The following is a 7653-nucleotide window of genomic DNA, read 5'->3' on the forward strand; positions in this document are numbered from 1 at the left end:
CACGTGCCTGAAGGCCGCCTCGCGCCGGATTCGGCCCCGCTCATTCGTCGGAGTGACCGCCCGACGCGGGCATCGCTAGATTAGCCGTGGCCCCGATCCTTCCCCATCGACAGCCTTTCGCCCCCTGTACTCCGGCCTGTTAATAGAGGCGGCCGGTACCCCCACCTTGGATGAGCCAGAATCCTTGACGGACCATTCGCAGATTTTTGCCCGGGCTTTGTTTACCGAGGCGGCCGGTACCTCCGTCTGCCTTGGATGGACCGCATCCGCAGATTTTCGTCCGGCCTTAGCTTAAGGAGACGGCCGTTGCCTCCGATCCTCCGGGCTAGAGCCGGGTGAGGTCGTCTCGAACCACGTGCCTGAAGGCCGCCTACGCCGGATTCGGCCCCGCTCATTCGTCGGAGTGACCGCCCGACGCGGGCATCGCTAGATTAGCCGTGGCCCCGATCCTTCCCCATCGACAGCCTTTCGCCCCCTTCGCTCCGGCCTCTGAGGCGGCCGGTACCCCTTTCTTGGATGAGACAGAACCCTTGACGGGCCGTTCGCAGATTTTTGCCCGGGCTTTATTTACCGAGGCGGCCGGTACCTCCGTCTGCCTTGGATGGACCGCATCCGCAGATTTTCGTCCGGCCTTAGCTTAAGGAGACGGCCGTTGCCTCCGATCCTCCGGGCTAGAGCCGGGTGAGGTCGTCTCGAACCACGTGCCTGAAGGCCGCCTACGCCGGATTCGGCCCCGCTCATTCGTCGGAGTGACCGCCCGACGCGGGCATCGCTAGATTAGCCGTGGCCCCGATCCTTCCCCATCGACAGCCTTTCGCCCCCTTCGCTCCGGCCTCTGAGGCGGCCGGTACCCCTTTCTTGGATGAGAGAGAACCCTTGACGGGCCGTTCGCAGATTTTTGCCCGGGCTTTATTTACCGAGGCGGCCGGTACCTCCGTCTGCCTTGGATGGACCGCATCCGCAGATTTTCGTCCGGCCTTAGCTTAAGGAGACGGCCGTTGCCTCCGATCCTCCGGGCTAGAGCCGGGTGAGGTCGTCTCGAACCACGTGCCTGAAGGCCGCCTACGCCGGATTCGGCCCCGCTCATTCGTCGGAGTGACCGCCCGACGCGGGCATCGCTAGATTAGCCGTGGCCCCGATCCTTCCCCATCGACAGCCTTTCGCCCCCTTCGCTCCGGCCTCTGAGGCGGCCGGTACCCCTTTCTTGGATGAGACAGAACCCTTGACGGGCCGTTCGCAGATTTTTGCCCGGGCTTTATTTACCGAGGCGGCCGGTACCTCCGTCTGCCTTGGATGGACCGCATCCGCAGATTTTCGTCCGGCCTTAGCTTAAGGAGACGGCCGTTGCCTCCGATCCTCCGGGCTAGAGCCGGGTGAGGTCGTCTCGAACCACGTGCCTGAAGGCCGCCTCGCGCCGGATTCGGCCCCGCTCATTCGTCGGAGTGACCGCCCGACGCGGGCATCGCTAGATTAGCCGTGGCCCCGATCCTTCCCCATCGACAGCCTTTCGCCCCCTTCGCTCCGGCCTCTGAGGCGGCCGGTACCCCTTTCTTGGATGAGACAGAACCCTTGACGGGCCGTTCGCAGATTTTTGCCCGGCCTGTGTTTAAGGAGGCGGCCGGTACCTCCCTCCTTGGATGACCAACAACCCTTGACGGGCCATTCGCAGATTTTTGCCCGGCCTGTGTTTAAGGAGGCGGCCGGTACCTCCCTCCTTGGATGACCAACAACCCTTGACGGGCCATTCGCAGATTTTTGCCCGGCCTGTGTTTAAGGAGGCGGCCGGTACCTCCCTCCTTGGATGACCAACAACCCTTGACGGGCCATTCGCAGATTTTTGCCCGGCCTGTGTTTAAGGAGGCGGCCGGTACCTCCCACCTTGGATGACCCACTACCCTTGACGGGCCCATTCGCAGATTTTTGCCCGGCCTGTGTTTAGGGAGGCGACCGGTCCTCCGTAGCTTGATCGGATTTCCCTTCCGGCCTGTGTTTAAGGAGGCGGCCGGTCCTCCGTAGCTTGACCGGATTTCCCTTCCAGCCTGTGTTTAAGGAGGCGGCTGGTCCTCCCCGGTCGGTTGCCAAGCGACCGGGACCCGCAAGTGGGCAGGAACCGTCCACCCAACGCCGGCGAGCCGGGGCCGGTGGGGGCCCTACCAAGGCGGGTCTAACTTCAGGCGGTGCAAACGGGGGAGGGGGGTAAGGACGGCTGCCGGGAGCAGACAGCCGTCCCCGGGAGGGGGTAGTAGCTTCGCGGCGGCCGCCGGGAGCAGACGGCCGTCCGCGCATTCTGCCAATGCCTGTAGGACTTTGAATATTTCACAGCCGTGCTGTGGCACTTAGAAAATTTTTCAGAGACGTGGCACTTAGAAAGTTTTTCAGAGATGTGGCACTTTGAAAGTTTTTGAGAGATGTGGCACTTTGAAAGTTTTTGAGAGATGTGGCACTTAGAAATTTTTTGAGAGATGTGGCACTTAGAAATTTTTTGAGAGATGTGGCACTTTGAAAATTTTTGAGAAATGTGGCACTTAGAAAATTTTCTCTCTCTCTCTGGAAGTGCCGTGCCTTCTTCAGTTCTGCTATCCGAGCAGGGGACGCTTGCTGGCGGCCGTTACCAGCGCTCGGACCAGGCCCAATTGATTTGCATGGAAAACAATTGCGTCCCCCATGCTCGTTCTGACTATATTTTGCGAAAGGGGGGTAAAGTGATGAGTACACTAAGTGGGGGGACCAACCCATGTACTCTAGAAAAAGTACATGGGTTGACAAAAGACCAGTTGGTAATGCACCCCTGGTACCCAAACCCCTGGTACCTTTAGGCACTTAGAAAAAATTTCGCCCAAATTTGGAGGTCGCTCCAGGGGAAGAGGCCGAATTTTCGCCTATTACGGCCGACCGCGGGAACCAGCCGAGGCGGACGCTTTTCGGCGCAAGAGCCGTTGGCACTTAGAAAATATTCGCTAAACTTCAAAGGACCTCCAGGGGAAGAGGCCGAATTGTCACTTTTTCTGGCCGACATCGGGAACCAGCCGAGTCGGACTCTTTACGGCGGAGCAGCCGTTGGCACTTAGAAAATATTCGCCAAACTCGGCCGGACTTCCAGGGGAAGAGGCCGAATTGTCACTTGTTCTGCCCGACATCGGGAACCAGCCGAGTCGGACACTTTAAGGCGGAGCAGCCGTTGGCACTTAGAAAATATTCGCCAAACTTGAACGGACCTCCAGGGGAAGAGGCCGAATTTTCACCTGTTCTGGCCGACATCGGGAACCAGCCGAGTCGGACGCTTTAAGGCGGAGCAGCCGTTGGCACTTAGAAAATATTCCCCAAACTTGAACGGACCTCCAGGGGAAGAGGCCGAATTTTCACTTGTTCTGGCCGACATCGGGAACCAGCCGAGTCGGACGCTTTAAGGCGGAGCAGCCGTTGGCACTTAGAAAATATTCGTTAAACTTCAACTGACCTCCAGGGGAAGAGGCCGAATTTCCACTTATTCTGGCCGACATCGGGAACCAGCCGAGTCGGACGCTTTACGGCGGAGCAGCCGTTGGCACTTAGGAAATATTCGCCTTAACTCGGCCGGACTTCCAGGGGAAGAGGCCGGATTTTCACTTGTTCTGGCCGACATCGGGAACCAGCCGAGTCGGACTCTTTACGGCGGAACAGCCGTTGGCACTTAGGAAATATTCGCCGAACTCGGCCGGACTTCCAGGGGAAGAGGCCGATTTTTCACTTGTTCTGGCCGACATCGGGAACCAGCCGAGTCGGACCCTTTACGGCGGAACAGCCGTTGGCACTTAGGAAATATTTGCCTTAACTCGGCCGGACTTCCAGGGGAAGAGGCCGGATTTTCACTTGTTCTGGCCGACATCGGGAACCGGCCGAGTCGGACACTTTAAGGCTGAGCAGCCGTTGGCACTTAGGAAATATTCGCCTTAACTCGGCCGGACTTCCAGGGGAAGAGGCCGGATTTTCACTTGTTCTGGCCGACATCGGGAACCAGCCGAGTCGGACACTTTAAGGCTGAGCAGCCGTTGGCACTTAGGAAATATTCGCCTTAACTCGGCCGGACTTCCAGGGGAAGAGGCCGGATTTTCACTTGTTCTGGCCGACATCGGGAACCAGCCGAGTCGGACTCTTTACGGCGGAACAGCCGTTGGCACTTAGGAAATATTTGCCTTAACTCGGCCGGACTTCCAGGGGAAGAGGCCGAATTTTCACTTGTTCTGGCCGACATCGGGAACCAGCCGAGTCGGACTCTTTACGGCGGAACAGCCGTTGGCACTTAGGAAATATTCGCCGAACTTGGCCGGACTTCCAGGGGAAGAGGCCGATTTTTCACTTGTTCTGGCCGACATCGGGAACCAGCCGAGTCGGACTCTTTACGGCGGAACAGCCGTTGGCACTTAGGAAATATTTGCCTTAACTCGGCCGGACTTCCAGGGGAAGAGGCCGAATTTTCACTTGTTCTGGCCGACATCGGGAACCAGCCGAGTCGGACTCTTTACGGCGGAACAGCCGTTGGCACTTAGGAAATATTCGCCGAACTTGGCCGGACTTCCAGGGGAAGAGGCCGATTTTTCACTTGTTCTGGCCGACATCGGGAACCAGCCGAGTCGGACCCTTTACGGCGGAACAGCCGTTGGCACTTGGGAAATATTTGCCTTAACTCGGCCGGACTTCCAGGGGAAGAGGCCGATTTTTCACTTGTTCTGGCCGACATCGGGAACCAGCCGAGTCGGACTCTTTACGGCGGAACAGCCGTTGGCACTTAGGAAATATTTGCCTTAACTCGGCCGGACTTCCAGGGGAAGAGGCCGAATTTTCACTTGTTCTGGCCGACATCGGGAACCAGCCGAGTCGGACTCTTTACGGCGGAACAGCCGTTGGCACTTAGGAAATATTCGCCGAACTCGGCCGGACTTCCAGGGGAAGAGGCCGATTTTTCACTTGTTCTGGCCGACATCGGGAACCAGCCGAGTCGGACCCTTTACGGCGGAACAGCCGTTGGCACTTAGGAAATATTTGCCTTAACTCGGCCGGACTTCCAGGGGAAGAGGCCGGATTTTCACTTGTTCTGGCCGACATCGGGAACCGGCCGAGTCGGACACTTTAAGGCTGAGCAGCCGTTGGCACTTAGGAAATATTCGCCTTAACTCGGCCGGACTTCCAGGGGAAGAGGCCGGATTTTCACTTGTTCTGGCCGACATCGGGAACCAGCCGAGTCGGACACTTTAAGGCTGAGCAGCCGTTGGCACTTAGGAAATATTCGCCTTAACTCGGCCGGACTTCCAGGGGAAGAGGCCGGATTTTCACTTGTTCTGGCCGACATCGGGAACCAGCCGAGTCGGACTCTTTACGGCGGAACAGCCGTTGGCACTTAGGAAATATTTGCCTTAACTCGGCCGGACTTCCAGGGGAAGAGGCCGAATTTTCACTTGTTCTGGCCGACATCGGGAACCAGCCGAGTCGGACTCTTTACGGCGGAACAGCCGTTGGCACTTAGGAAATATTCGCCGAACTTGGCCGGACTTCCAGGGGAAGAGGCCGATTTTTCACTTGTTCTGGCCGACATCGGGAACCAGCCGAGTCGGACTCTTTACGGCGGAACAGCCGTTGGCACTTAGGAAATATTTGCCTTAACTCGGCCGGACTTCCAGGGGAAGAGGCCGAATTTTCACTTGTTCTGGCCGACATCGGGAACCAGCCGAGTCGGACTCTTTACGGCGGAACAGCCGTTGGCACTTAGGAAATATTCGCCGAACTTGGCCGGACTTCCAGGGGAAGAGGCCGATTTTTCACTTGTTCTGGCCGACATCGGGAACCAGCCGAGTCGGACCCTTTACGGCGGAACAGCCGTTGGCACTTGGGAAATATTTGCCTTAACTCGGCCGGACTTCCAGGGGAAGAGGCCGATTTTTCACTTGTTCTGGCCGACATCGGGAACCAGCCGAGTCGGACTCTTTACGGCGGAACAGCCGTTGGCACTTAGGAAATATTTGCCTTAACTCGGCCGGACTTCCAGGGGAAGAGGCCGAATTTTCACTTGTTCTGGCCGACATCGGGAACCAGCCGAGTCGGACTCTTTACGGCGGAACAGCCGTTGGCACTTAGAAAATATTCGTTAAACTTCAACTGACCTCCAGGGGAAGAGGCCGAATTTTCACTTGTTCTGGCCGACATCGGGAACCAGCCGAGTCGGACTCTTTACGGCGGAACAGCCGTTGGCACTTAGAAAATATTCGTTAAACTTCAACTGACCTCCAGGGGAAGAGGCCGAATTTTCACTTGTTCTGGCCGACATCGGGAACCAGCCGAGTCGGACGCTTTTCGGCGGAGCAGCCGTTGGCACTTAGAAAATATTCGTTAATCTTGAACGGACCTCCAGGGGAAGAGGCCGAATTTCCACTTATTCTGGCCGACATCGGGAACCAGCCGAGTCGGACGCTTTACGGCGGAGCAGCCGTTGGCACTTAGGAAATATTTGCCTTAACTCGGCCGGACTTCCAGGGGAAGAGGCCGATTTTTCACTTGTTCTGGCCGACATCGGGAACCAGCCGAGTCGGACCCTTTACGGCGGAACAGCCGTTGGCACTTAGGAAATATTTGCCTTAACTCGGCCGGACTTCCAGGGGAAGAGGCCGATTTTTCACTTGTTCTGGCCGACATCGGGAACCAGCCGAGTCGGACTCTTTACGGCGGAACAGCCGTTGGCACTTAGGAAATATTCGCCAAAATGTTCCGGACCTCCAGGGGAAGAGGCCGAATATTCACTCGTTCTGGCCGACATCGGGAACCAGCCGAGTCGGACACTTTACGGCGGAGCAGCCGTTGGCACTTAGGAAATATTCGTTAAACTTCAACTGACCTCCAGGGGAAGAGGCCGAATTTTCACTTGTTCTGGCCGACATCGGGAACCAGCCGAGTCGGTCTCTTTACGGCGGAGCAGCCGTTAGCACTTAGGAAATATTCGCCGAACTTGGCCGGACTTCCAGGGGAAGAGGCCGGATTTTCACTTGTTCTGGCCGACATCGGGAACCAGCCGAGTCGGACACTTTACGGCGGAGCAGCCGTTGGCACTTAGGAAATATTTGCCTTAACTCGGCCGGACTTCCAGGGGAAGAGGCCGGATTTTCACTTGTTCTGGCCGACATCGGGAACCAGCCGAGTCGGACACTTTAAGGCTGAGCAGCCGTTGGCACTTAGGAAATATTTACCTTAACTCGGCCGGACTTCCAGGGGAAGAGGCCGATTTTTCACTTGTTCTGGCCGACCGGGTGAACCGGCCGAGGCGGACACTTTACGGCGGAGCAGCCGTTGGCACTTAGGAAATATTCGCCAAAATGTTCCGGACCTCCAGGGGAAGAGGCCGAATTTTCACTTGTTCTGGCCGACCGGGGGAACCGGCCGAGGCGGACACTTTACGGCGGAGCACCCGTTGGCACTTAGAAAATATTCGCCAAAATGTTCCGGACCTCCAGGGAAAGAGGCCGAATTTTCGCTCGTTCGGGCCGACCGGGAGAACCGGCCGAGGCGGACACTTTACGGCGGTTGAGCCGTTGGCACTTAGGAAATATTCGCCAAAATGTTCCGGACCTCCAGGGGAAGAGGCCGAATTTTCACTTGTTCTGGCCGACCGGGGGAACCAGCCGAGGCGGA

This window comes from Syngnathus scovelli, unplaced genomic scaffold (genome assembly GCF_024217435.2).
Source record: "Syngnathus scovelli strain Florida unplaced genomic scaffold, RoL_Ssco_1.2 HiC_scaffold_194, whole genome shotgun sequence".
NCBI lineage: Eukaryota > Metazoa > Chordata > Actinopteri > Syngnathiformes > Syngnathidae > Syngnathus > Syngnathus scovelli.